Below are 13,793 nucleotides of genomic sequence, written 5' to 3' on the forward strand. Positions count from 1 at the left end.
GTGGATCACAACAAACTGTGGAAAATTCTGAAAGAGATGGGAATACCAGACCACCTGACCTGCCTCTTGAGAAATCTGTATGTAGGTCAGGAAGCAACAGCTAGAACTGGACATGGAACAACAGACTGGTTCCAAATAGGAAAAGGAGTACGTCAGAGCTGTATATTGTCACCCTGCTTATTTAACTTCTATGCAGAGTACATCATGAGAAATGCTGGGCTAGAAGAAGCACAAGCTGGAATCAAGATTGTCAGGAGAAATGTCAGTAACCTCAGATATGCAGATGACACCACCCTTATGGCAGAAAGTGAAGAGGAACTAAAAAGCCTCTTGATGAAAGTGAAAGAGGAGAATGAAAAAGTTAGCTTAAAGCTCAACATTCAGAAAACAAAGATCATGGCATCCGGTCCCATCACTTCATGGGAAATAGATGGGAAACAGTGAAAACAGTGTCAGACTTTATTTTTGGGGTCTCCAAAATCACTGCAGATGGTGATTGCAGCCATGAAATTTAAAGATGCTTACTCCTTGCAAGGAAAGTTATAACCAACCTAGAGAGCATATTAAAAAGCAGAGACACTACTTTGCCAACAAAGGTCCGTCTGTCAAGGCTATAGTTTTTCCAGTGGTCATGTATGGATATGAAAGTTGGACTGTGAAGAAAGCTGAGTGCCGAAGAATTGATGGTTTTGAACTGTGGTGTTGGTGAAGACTCTTGAGAGTCCCTTGGACTGCAAGGAGATCCAACCAGTCCATTCTGAAGGAGATCAGTCCTGGGTGTTCATTGGAAGGACTGATGCTGAACTGAAACTCCAATAATTTTGCCACCTCATGGGAAGAATTGACTCATTGGAAAAGACTCTGATGCTGGGAGGGATTGGAGGAAGGAGGAGAAGGGGACAACAGAGGATGAGATGGCTGGATGGCATCACTGACTCAATGGACATGAGTTTGGGTGAACTCCAGGAGTTGGTGATGGACAGGGAGGCCTGGCGTGCTGCGATTCATGGTATCACAAAGAGTTGGACACGACTGAGTGACTGAACTGAACTGAACTGAAAGATTTTTCACCATAGGGCTCAGCAAGACTTTGGGGCACGTGACTTCATAAATGGCACTTAGACCAGTTTTGTAAGGGCTTTGAGCATTTCCGAATTTAGTTATTGGGGTTGGGCAAGACCTGGAACCAATCCCTCATGGATAAGAAGGGACAACTCGATCTATTACATTTCATCACTTCTTTGGGGAGGGCCATGACACTCAACAGTTAGGGATCAAATTAATTATCATCCTATGACATTATCCAGCTTTAACGGGAATAGCTCTTGGCATTTTTCAAAAGTCATACAATGAAGCAGTAACTTCTTTAGGTGATTATGTGAATGCTTCCAGGTTGTTCCACTCTTCTTAAAAATGTCAAGAGACACAAGAAAGGAGACAAGCTCAAATTGGATCAGGTCAGATATAAAGAAGATGTTCCCAAGAGTGTAATAAGCATGGAAATGTTTTACTGAAAGATGGAGTGCAGTATCTTGAGACATCTGTACAAAGGTTTAGATTTCAGCCTGTAGCCAGAGAAACTGATTAAATTACTCTGGAAGTCTTCAAGAGTTTTCATTTTCAGGAAATTCTGAATCAAATATCAGATCCCCAAAAACATGTCTAAAATCTCTTTGGTTTTAATAAAGCAAGACCAAGCAATTCCAAATCTGAATTTGTGGGTTACTTAGAAAATTAAGATTTTGGTATAAATTTAGTAAATTAATTTAGATTAATATTGACAATGAAAATTATATTGCTGATTAAGACCTCCAAAGAATAGTTGGCTTTGCAATAAGAATTGCAATGTTAATTCAATATAGCTGAAGTATGTTGCAGATGACACAACCCTTATGGCAGTAAGTGAAGAGGAACTAAAAAGCCTCTTGATGAGAGTGAAAGAGGAGAGTGAAAAAGTTGGCTCAACATTCAGAAAACGAAGATCATGACATCTGGTCCCATAACTTCATGGGAAATAGATGGGGAAACAGTGGAAACAGTGTCAGACTTTATTTTGAGGGGCTCCAAAATCACTGCAGATGGTGACTGCAGCCATGAAATTAAAAGACGCTTACTCCTTGGAAGGAAAGTTATGACCAACCTAGAGAGCATATTCAAAAGCAGAGACATTACTTTGCCGACTAAGGTCCGTCTAGTCAAGGCTATGGTTTTTCCTGTGGTCATATATGGATGTGAGAGTTGGACTGTGAAGAAAGCTGAGTGCCGAAGAATTGATGGTTTTGAACTGTGGTGTTGGAGAAGACTCTTGAGAGTCCCTTGGACTGCAAGGAGGTCCAACCAGTCCATTCTGAAGGAGATCAGTCCTGGGTGTTCATTGGAAGGACTGATGCTGAAGCTGAAACTCCAATACTTTGGCCACCTCAGGTGAAGAGTTGACTCATTGGAAAAGACCCTGATGCTGGGAGGGATTGGGGGCAGGAGGAGAAGGGGACGACGGAGGATGAGATGGCTGGATGGCATCACTGACTTGATGGACATGAGTTTGGGTGAACTCTGGGAGCTGGTGATGAACAGGGAGGCCTGGCGTGCTGCAATTCATGCGGCTTCAAAGAGTTCGACATGACTGAGCGACTGAACTGAACTGAACTGAACTGAACTGAAGTATGTCGGACACACACATACACACACCATACATACGTGTATTGCAGATGAATGTGTATTACTCATATGTCATAAAATTATTCTGAAAAATTTATTTAAATACATTTCATTTTAAAAATTAAATGAAAACTTCTAAAGAATGAATTTATTATTTAAGTTACATGTTTAGAGATATAAAAACAAACCATCTGACATCCAAATGTAAACACAGAGAAACTTCAAAAGTTGTACAATAAGCAACATGTTATAATTGCCGAAATCCCAACACTATGGATTTAACTGAATTCAATTTCACAGACACTGAGGGAGCATCTCCCAAGTGTTGATCTTATGTTAAGCACAAGAACTTCATTTCCTGATGGTAGACCAGGCATACATGGGGCTGTCCTCACCCCTTTGAAATAACAGTCAAGAGATACAAAGGGAATAAAGGGATTATAGTAAAGAGAATTGCAGAAGAGTCATCAACAAATGCAAGATTCTTGAGCTCCAGGACCTCGCTTCAGATGCGTAAAGTCCCCCATCCATTAAACCACTGAAGTCTCTGTTGCTGACTCTGGGTTCTTTTCTTTGATCGTGAAGCTGAGCAAGTCCCACAAGGATTCTTTGTGGGATCCAACCCAACACTCTCTCATGTTCAGGGGAAGCTGAACAACGCAGGTGATGTGGTGCCCGTTGACATTCTTTGTTAAAATACTTTATTTTATTGAAATTGATCAACAATGTTGTGTTAGTTTCAGGTATACAGCGAAGTGGTTCAGTTATACATGTACATAAATTCATTCTATTTTAGATTGTTTTCTCATATAGGTTGTCGTAGAACACTGAATGGATTTCCCTGTGCTATACAGTAAGCCTTGTCTGAGAATTTATATTATATATACTAATGTACAAGTGTTTATCCCAAGCTCCTGTTTTATCCCTCCCTCCATATTTTCCCTTTAGTAAGCATAAGCTTGTTTTTGATATTTGTAAGCCTGCTTCTGCTTTGTAAGTAAGTCCGTTGGTATATTTTTAATATTAGATTCCAAATATGGGTGATATTATAATATTTGTCTTTCTCTGTGTGACTTACTTCATTTAGTATGATAATCTCTAGGTCTGTCTATGTTGCTGCAAATGGTGTTATTTTATTATTTTATATGGGCTAATATTCTACTATTTATATATATATATATATACATATACCATATCTTCTTTATCTTTTCCTCTGTCAATGGACATTTAGGTTTCTTCCATGTCTTGGCTATGGTAAATAGTGCTACAATGAACACTGAGGTGCATATATCCTTTTGGATTATTGTATCCTCCAGATATATGCCCAAGAGTGGGACTGCTGGATCATATGGTAGTTCTTAGTTTTTTAAGGAACCTCCCTACTGTCCATACATTCCCACCAACAGTGTAAGAAGGTTCCTATTTCTCCACACCTTCTCTAGCATTTATCTTTCATAGATTTTTTGACACTGACCATTACTGAAAGCAGATTGATTATATTCTTTGCAGCCAAAGATGGAGAAAGCTCTATACAGTCAGCAAGAACAAGACCAGGAGCTGATTGTGGCTCAGATCATGTACTCGTTATTGCCAAATTCAGACTTAAATTGAAGAAAGTAGGAAAAACCACTAGACCATTCAGGTATGACCTAAATCAAATCCCTTTCGATTATACACATTAAGTGACAAATAGATTCAAGGGATTAGATCTGATAGAAAGAGTGCCTGAAGAACTAAGGACACATGTTCCTGACATTGTACAGGAGGCAGTGATCAAGCCCATTTCCTAGAAAAAAATGAAAAAAGGCAAAATGGTTGTATGAGGAGGCCTTACAACTAGTTATGAAAAGAAGAGAAGCAAAAGGCAAAGGAGAAAAGAAAAAATATACCCATTTGAATGCAGAATTCCAAAGCATAGCAAGGAGAGATAAGAAAGCCTTTCTCAGTGATTAATGCAAAGAAATAGAGGATAACAATAGAATGGGAAGACTAGAGATCTCTTCAAGAAAATTAGAGATACCAAGGGAACATTTCATGCAAAGATGGACACAATAAAGACAGAAGTGGTATGGACCTAACAAAAGCAGAAGATATTAAGAAGAGGTGGCAAGAATACACAGAAGAACTATGCAAAAAAGATCTTCAAGACCCAGATGATCATGATAGGGTGATCACTCACCTAGAGCCAGATATCTTGGAATGTGAAGTCAAGTGGGCCTTAGGAAGCATCATCAACAAAGCTAGCAGAGGTGATAGAATTCCAGTTGAGCTATTTCAAATCCTAAAAGATGATGCTGTAAAAGTGTTGCACTCAACATGCCAGCAAATTTGGAAAACTCAGCAGTGGCCAGAGGACTGGAAAAGGTCAGTTTTCCAATCCCAAAGAACGGCAATGCCAAACAATGCTCAGACTACCGCACAATTGCACTCATTTCACTTGAAGTAGCAAAGTAGTGCCCCAAAATATCCAAGCCAGGCTTCAACAGTATGTGAACCCTGAAGTTCCAGATGTGCAAGCTGGATTTAGAAAAGGCAGAGGAACCAGAGATCAAAGTGCAAACATCCGTTGGACCATCAAAAAAGCAAGAGAGTTTCAGAAAAACATCTATATCTGCTTTATTGACTATGCCAAAGCCTTTGACTGGAAAATTCTTCAAGGGATGGGAATACCAGACCACCTGACCTGCCTCCTGAGAAATCTGTACGCAGGTCAAGAAGCAACAGTTAGAACTGGATATGGAACAACAGATGTTCCAAATCAGGAAAGGAGTATGTCAAGGCTGTATATTGTCACCCTGCTTATTTAACTTATATGCAGAGTACATCATGAGAATCACTGGGCTGGAGAAGCTCAAGCTAGAATCAAGATTGGCAGGAGAAATATCAATATCATATGCAGATGACACCATCCTTATGGCAGAAAGCAAAGAAGAACTAAAGAGCTTCTTGATGAAAGTTAAAGAGGAGAGTGAAAAAATTGACTTAAAACTTAACATTCAGAAAACAAAGATCATGGCATCTGGTTCCATCATTTCATGCAAAATAGATGGGGAAACAATGGAAACAGAAACAAACTTTATTTTGGTGGACTCCAAAATCACTGCAGATGGTGACTGCAGCCATGAAATTAAAAGACACTTGCTCCTTGGAAGAAAAGCTATGACCAACCTAGACAGCATATTAAAAAGAAGAGACATTACTTTGCCAACAAAGGTCATGTAATCAAGGCTATGGTTTTTCCTGTGGTCATGTACGGATGTGAGAGTTGGACTATAAAGAAAGCTGAGCACCAAAGAATTGATGCTTTTGAACTGTGGTGTTGGAGAAGACTCTTGAGAGTCCCTTGGACAGCAAGGAGATCAATCCAGTCCATCCTAAAGGAGGTCAGTCCTGAATGTTCATTGGAAGGATAGATCCTGAAGCTGAAACTCCAATACTTTGGCCACCTGCTGACTCCTTGGAAAAGACCCTCATGCTGTGAAGGATTGAAGGTGGGAGGAGAAGGGGATAACAGAGGATAACAGATAACAGGATGACAGAGGTTGGATGGCATCACCGACTCAATGGACATGAGTTTGAGTAAACTCTGGGAGTTGCTGATGGACAGGGAGGCCTGATGTGCTGTAGTCCATGGGGTCACAAAGAGTTGGACACGACTGAGTGACACAACTGAACTGATACTGACCAGTGTGTTGTGATACATCATTGCAGTTTTGATTTGTGTTTAATAATTACTGATGTTGAGCATCTTTTCATGTGTTCTTGGCCATTTCTATTTCTTCCTAGGAAAACTATTTAGATCTTCCGCATATATTTTGATTGGGTTGTTTTTTTGTTTGTTTGTTTGTTTCTTGGCATAAATCTGCACGAGCTGTTTGTATATTTTGGAGATTAATTCCTGTCAGTTGTGTCATTTGCAAATATTTTCTCACATTCTGTGGGTTGTTTTTTTGTTTTGTTGATGGTTTCCTTTGTTGTGCAGAAACTTTTAAGTTTAATTTGGTCCTGTTTGCTTCTTTTTCTTTATATTACTCTAGGAGGTGGATCAAAAAAGCTCTTGCTAAGATTTATGTAGTTGGCACTCTTGATCCATTGTGCCTTGCCGCACATCATGGAAGCCCAGAGCTGAACAGAACTTATACCCTCACTAAACAGCAATGAGGCAGTGTTAGTAAATGCTCCAGTTTTGCCAGGAGGCATCAGTGTGGTCAAAAGGGAGCTGAACTTCCACTTTCACGTCAACCTGTAAACTATACCTTCACTGAGTGACTGCCTGCAGAAGAGAGATATAGGATCCAGGATCTCACAACATAATACTCAAACGATAGAATACAACCAAAAAATCACTTATAACGAGGATCATTTCAACATGAACAAGAAAATACAATCCATGGATGCTGTGATGATACAGATGCTGGCATTAACTGACAAGGATTTTAAAGCAGCCACCATAAAATGGGCAACTAATACCGTTCTTGAAACAAAAGATAAAATAGAAAGTCTAAACAAATAAATGAAATATATGAGGAGAGTAAAATGGAAGTCTCAGAATGGAAAAATTATATAATAATGGACATCTTTAAAAGTCCTTTATAAATAAACATGAGTCCTCACTGGACAGACTCAATAACAAAATGAATATGACAGAGGAAAGAGTAAGTGAACATGAAAATAGGAAAGAAAAATGACTCAGTCTGAAAAACAGAAAATGGGCAGAAAATAAATGAACAGAATCCCAAGTACCTATGAATCTGTAGCAATAGATCTAACATTTGTATAATCAGAGACCCAGAGAAAAGGAGGAAGAGTGGGGCTCAGAATATTTGGAGATAATAATAATTCAGACTTTTTTTTTTTTACTTTATTTTACTTTACAATACTATATTGGTTTTGCCATACATTGACATGAATCCACCATGGGTGTATACGAGCTCCCAATCCTGAATCCCCCTCCCACCTCCCACCCCATGTCATATCTCTGGATCATCCCCTAGCAAGACATTCCTCTTTTATATTTTATTTTTTTAATTTCATTTTATATTGGGGTATAGTTGATTTATAATATTGTGTTAGTTTCAGGTGTACAGCAAAGTAATTCAGTTATACACATACATATATCTATTCTTTTTCAGATTCTTTTCCTATATGTTACTTAAGTTTCTTGAGTAGAGTTAAAGCAGTAAAACTTTTCAGAGGCCTCCCTTATCAGAGTTGTTGTTTAGCTGCTAAGTAATGTCTGACTATTTGAGACCCCATGGACTGCAGCACACCAGACTTCCCTATCTTTCACCATCTCCGAATGCCCTCAAATTCATGTCCATAGTTGGTGATATCATCCAACCATATAATTCTATCTCACCCTCTTCTCCTCCTGCCCTCAATGTTTCCCAGCATCAGGGTCTTTTCCAATGAGTTGGCTCTTTGCATCAGGTGGCCAAAGATTGGAGCTTCAGCTTCAGCATCAGTCCTTCCAATGAACATTCAGAGTTGATTTCCTTTAGGATGGACTGGTTGGATCTCCTTGCAGTCCAAGAAACTCTCAAGAGTCTTCTCCAGTACAATTCGAAAGCATCAGTTCTTTGGTCCTCAGCCTTCTTTATGGTCCAACTCTTCCATCCATACATGACTACAAGAAAAATCATAGCTTTGACTATATAGACCTTTGTCAGCAAAATGAAGTCTATGCTTTTTAATTCACTATCTAGAATTGTCATTGTTTTTCTTCCAAGGAGCAAATGTCTTAATTTTGTGGCTGCAGTCACCATCTGTAGTGATTTTGGAGTCCAAGAAAATAAAAAGTTATTGTTTTTGCTTTTTCCCCTTCTATTTGCATGGAGTGATAGGACTGGATGCCATGATTTTAGTTTTCTGAATGCCGAGTTCTAAGCCAGCTTCTTTACTCTCCTCTTTCATCCTCATCAAGTTCTTTAGTTCCTCTTCACTTTCTGCCACCAGAGTGGTATCATGTGCATATCTGAGATTATTGATATTTCTCCCAGTAATCTTGATTTCAGCTTGTGATTCACCCAGCCCAGGATTTCACATGATGTACTCTGCATGTAAGTTAAATAACAGGGTGACAATATACAGCCTTATATACATACTTAAATATAGCCTTCAGTTCAGTTCAGTTCAGTCGCCCAGTTGTGTCCGACTCTTTGTGACCACATGAATTGCAGCACACCAGGCTTCCCTGTCCATCACCAACTCCCGGACTCATGTCCATTGAGTCAGTGATGCCATCCAGCCATCTCATCCTCTGTTGTCCCCTTCTCCTCCTGTCCCCAATCCCTCCCAGCATCAGAGTCTTTTCCAATGAGTCAACTCTTCTCATGAGGTGGCCAAAGTATTGGAGTTTCAGCTTTAGCATCATTCCCTCCAAAGAACACCCAGGACTGATCTCCTTTAGAATGGACTGGTTGGATCTCCTTGCAGTCCAAGGGACTTTCAAGAGTCTTCACCGACACCACAGTTCAAAACCATCAATTCTTTGGCGCTCAGCTTTCTTCACAGTCCAACTCTCACATCCATACATGACCACTGGAAAAACCATAGCCTTGACTAGATGGACCTTTGTTGGCAAAGTAATGTCTCTGCTTTTGAATATGCTCTCTAGGTTGGTCATAACTTTCCTTCCAAGGAGTAAGCGTCTTTTAATTTCATGGCTGCAGTCACCAACTGCAGTGATTTTGGAGCCCAAAAAATAAAGTCTGACACTGTTTCCACTGTTCCCCACCTATTTCCCATGAAATGATGGGACCAGATGCCATGATCTTAGTTTTCTGAATGTTGAGCTTTCAGCCAACTTTTTCACTCTCCTCTTTCACTTCCATCAAGAGGCTTTTTAGTTCCTCTTCACTTTCTGCCATAAGGGTGGTGTCATCTGCTATTATATACATACATATACATACTCCATTCTCAATTTGGAACCAGTCTGTTGTTCCATGTCCATTTCTAACTGTTGCTTCTTGGCCTGCATACAGTTTTCTCAGGAGGCAGGTAAGGTCGTCTGGTATTCCCATCTCTTTAAAACTTTTCCACAGTTTTGTTGTGCTTCACATAGTCAAACTATGTGTAGTCAATAAAGCAGAAGTAGATATTTTTCTGAAATTCCCTTGCTCTCTCTATGATCCAATGGACATTGGCAATTGATCTATGGTTCCTCTGCCTTTTCTAAATCCAGCTAGTACATCTGGAATTTGTCAGTTCATGTACTGTTGAAGTCTAGCTTGAAGGATTTTCAGCAATACCTTGCTAGCTTGTGAAATGAGAGCAATTGTGCTTTAGTTTGAACATTCTTTGGCATTTCCTTTCTTTGAGATTGGAGTGAAAACTGACCTTTTCCAGTCCTGTGGCCACTGCTGAAAATTTTCCATCATAGTCATCATACTTTTCACGTGTATCCATAAGAAAATATGAATAGCAAAAGCTGCAATGAATTTAGTGGTGCTTTAAAGTAAATCTGTATTGTGTTATCACAATTACCTTAGATAGTAGTAAGCACAGGTATATGTGTGACATATTTCTTCAACCTGCCAAGCAACACTTGTTTTATACCATGGTTTGCAGATTCTATGACATAACTCTCTGACTTCTAAGGATGGTCACTGGTTCATTCCTTTGTTCATTCATTCATCAAATACTTACTCTTCCCTTTCTCTGGCCCACATACTAGGAAATGTGTTACTGTTCCTTTTCTCTGGCCCACATACTGGGAAGTGTTGTGTTATGGAGAGATTTCTTCACTGGACATTGCTGTTTGACAGCTGGCCCAGCATTTTCTGCTCTAGGATATATCTCTTCTTGTCACAGGCCAGCATCAGCTCTGATAAGGACCAAGTTGGTCTTTTCAGTTTTGTTTTTTGAAGTTCTATAAATTTTCCTGTATTAGAAAGCCATCTTGATATTTGCTGTTAAATGTTCTGTAAAAAATCCTACTTTATACCTGTTTTGGGGTTTTGGTTGTCCCAAAGTCCTACTTACTTAATTATTCACCAAAATTCCAATCTCATTAGGAATGGACCTTTTTGTTATGGAACCACCTTCTAGTTCTCCATGACAACTGCTGTCTGCTTTGGCTGTTACCATCACTGTTGTATGGGGAAGGAAACGGCAACTCACTCCAATATTCTTGCCTGGGAAATCCCATGGACAGAGGAGCCTGACCGGCTACAGTCCATGGAGTCATAAAGAGTTGGACATGAATGAGTGCCTATACAGCAACAATCACTGTTGTAACCGATGTCTTAGTAATGACCAGGTGAATTACTGCTAAATGAATTGGAAGTTTGGGTGAAAGGAACGTGTTTCTACTTGAATTTTAGGCCTGCATCTCACTGTTTTCATGTTCTAAATATTTTGTGACATCTTGCTGTGTCAATCAAAATGGCAAAAGTTCACATTTCTATTCCACAACTTACTAAGTTAACAATTCAGTACAGTTGCTAATTAACTAAAATTTTGTGAAAATTAAATGTGATGTCAAAGGATAATTTTCAAAAACTGACGAGAGATATAAAATGAGCAAAGATTTTTATTACATTTATTGTACACCATGAATTACAATGCAGGAAAGAAGTATTGAAAGAAATTTGCAAAAACTATTCTATGTGTTAGGTAGTTAGAATAGGAAAAAGGAGTCCAGAATGGCAGTGGGTAAAAGACAAAGAATGGAAAAGCCCACAGAAATAGAAGAAAGGAAGGTCCAAGGACTGGAGTGAGAACCTCAGGTAACACAAAGAGCCCTCTTGGCTAGACCAATTTACCTAGGGCAGGCTCAGGGGGAGGAGAAAAAAAAAACATAAAAAGAGGAGCCAAAATTGGGCTGGGGGCTTCTCTTCTCTTAGTGTCTTTTGGGCTGGCCCACCCTCACACCTCGAGGATGTATTTTCCTTTGCCTTCTAAATGAAACTGAGCTGGTAAGACGGAGCTGTAACACTGGTCCATCCGTCCATCCTTTCAAATTTTTGTTGTGATGAGACAGAACCGAGGAAATTACAAACTCCTCCGACATATGCATAGAGCAATAGTTGATTTTTATTTCAACAGTGCACATCTAATTTACATTCCCATAGATAAGAATTGTTTTCATTGCTGTCAGTTTGTGACAAATTAACTTCTATCTTCACAGAGTTATAAAATAGCCTAGTTAAAGTCCCTCCTGATGGAATTACTTGTGATGGAATTCAACAATTCCTGGGCCTTCAACCTTCTATTGCAAGAATATCCAGTTACCTCTTGCCCATTTCAAAGTCTTAAATTTTTCTCTATAATGATAAAATCTATAGTTTAGCCTTAGCACAGTTAAGGAAGGCAGAATAAAGAACATATTTGCTGATGTTACAGAGGAAGAAATTACATCTCTTTTATGTCTTGTGCTTAGTGTTTTTAACAAATAAAAAATAATAAAGCAAACAAAAATATCAATAACTGTGAAGAAGACATTGTAAATATTAATACTAATTTTGCTTTAGTTATCCAAAGTACAAATTTTAAAAATGCAATAACTAGTAACTAAATGTGAAATAGAAACTCATGTGCTTTGCTCATGCACAAAGGGCATAAGCTCCATCAAATGAAAATAGAGATTTTTTTTAAAGATTTGAAATTATTCCAATCAATTCGTTTTCTCCTGAATGAAAGAACATGTATTCCCATGTTAGTAAGTCAAGCCACAGAAGTCTAGGAAGATGAAATGGGAACATGAGTTGTTCTTCTTTAATATAAACAGCCTATATGTAACATCCAAAGGAGTCTGAAAGCAATTTGCTTGAACTATTGACATTTGGTTGACTTATTTAAGATTAATTTATTCTTCTGTCTACAGGTTTGATGCATTTTAATTTTCAAACAATAGTTTGTTTAGCAAGCTTCAATTATATATCCTTAAAAAAAAATTGTTGTTCAGTCATGTCCAACTCTTTGAAACTCCATGAACTATAGCCAGCCAAATTCCTCTGTCCACAGAATTCTCCAAGCAAGAATACTGGAGTGGGTAGCCATTCCCTTCTCCAGGGGATCTTCTCAGCTCTGGGATAGAACCTGTGCCTCTTACATCTCCTGAAGGGCAGGCAGATTCTTTACCATCTGAGCCACCAGGACAGTCCCTTACTAAGTGCCTAAAACCACACTAGGTAGTTTTATCTTCTATCATTCAACACTATGAAAAATACTATAATTAAATCAAATTGTAATCAGACCTTCCTTAGACTTCAACCATAAGTGAAAAGTTAAGATCAAAGCAAAACTGCTGAACTAAACTGATAGGAAAGCTAAGTGGATAAGACAGCACTGGAAAATGGTCACTTCTTGGACTTGGATTTCCAAAGACATCAAGAGCTGAGCAGTATACTCTCCTGTGGCACATTTACACCCTAATACAGATTCACAAGCCTCATAGAATTCTCTAGAGTTCACACAAATATGATGCTCATTCACTTTTCTATAACTGCCAAAACAGAATTCCAAACCTTGTCACATTAATTTCTCACCCCTAGCCCCTCCTTCCCTGCTAGACTGAGTCCTTTTGAGGGCAAATATGTGTCTTGTACTTACGTAGGCACCATATACATGTTCTTAGCACCTAGAGTGGCTAGCATAGAGTAGGCATGAAAGGTTTGTTGACAGGTTAAAAGAATGAAGAAATAATAAGTTGAAAAAAAAATAACAGAAACAATTAGAGATTTTTCCGAGTTATCAAAACACCTGTGGGATCTGATGCCATCTCTTGACAGTGTCAGACCTGGATTGAATTATGGGGCACCCTGTTGGCATCTAGGAATTGTTGAGTGTGTGGGAACCCACCTCCACACACACATATGTTTTGGAGCTGGATACTAGAATTATATTAGCAGGGCTTCCCAGGTGGCTCAGAGGTAAAAAATTTGCCTGCCAGTACAGGAGACCTGGGTTTGATCTCTGGGTTGGGAAGATCCCCTGGAGAAGGAAATGGCAACCCACTCCAGTATTCTTGCCTGGGAAATCCCATGGACGGAGGAGCCTGTTGGGCTATAGTCTATGGAGTCACAAGAGTGAGACACAGCTTAGCAACCACATAGCAGCAGCAGCCTCAGACAGTCCCTCAGTCTGACCACAAGGAGATAAAACCTAATTAGGCTGGCAAAAAAACCATCTTC

This window comes from Oryx dammah, unplaced genomic scaffold (assembly GCF_014754425.2).
Source record: "Oryx dammah isolate SB20612 unplaced genomic scaffold, SCBI_Odam_1.1 HiC_scaffold_15, whole genome shotgun sequence".
Lineage (NCBI taxonomy): Eukaryota > Metazoa > Chordata > Mammalia > Artiodactyla > Bovidae > Oryx > Oryx dammah.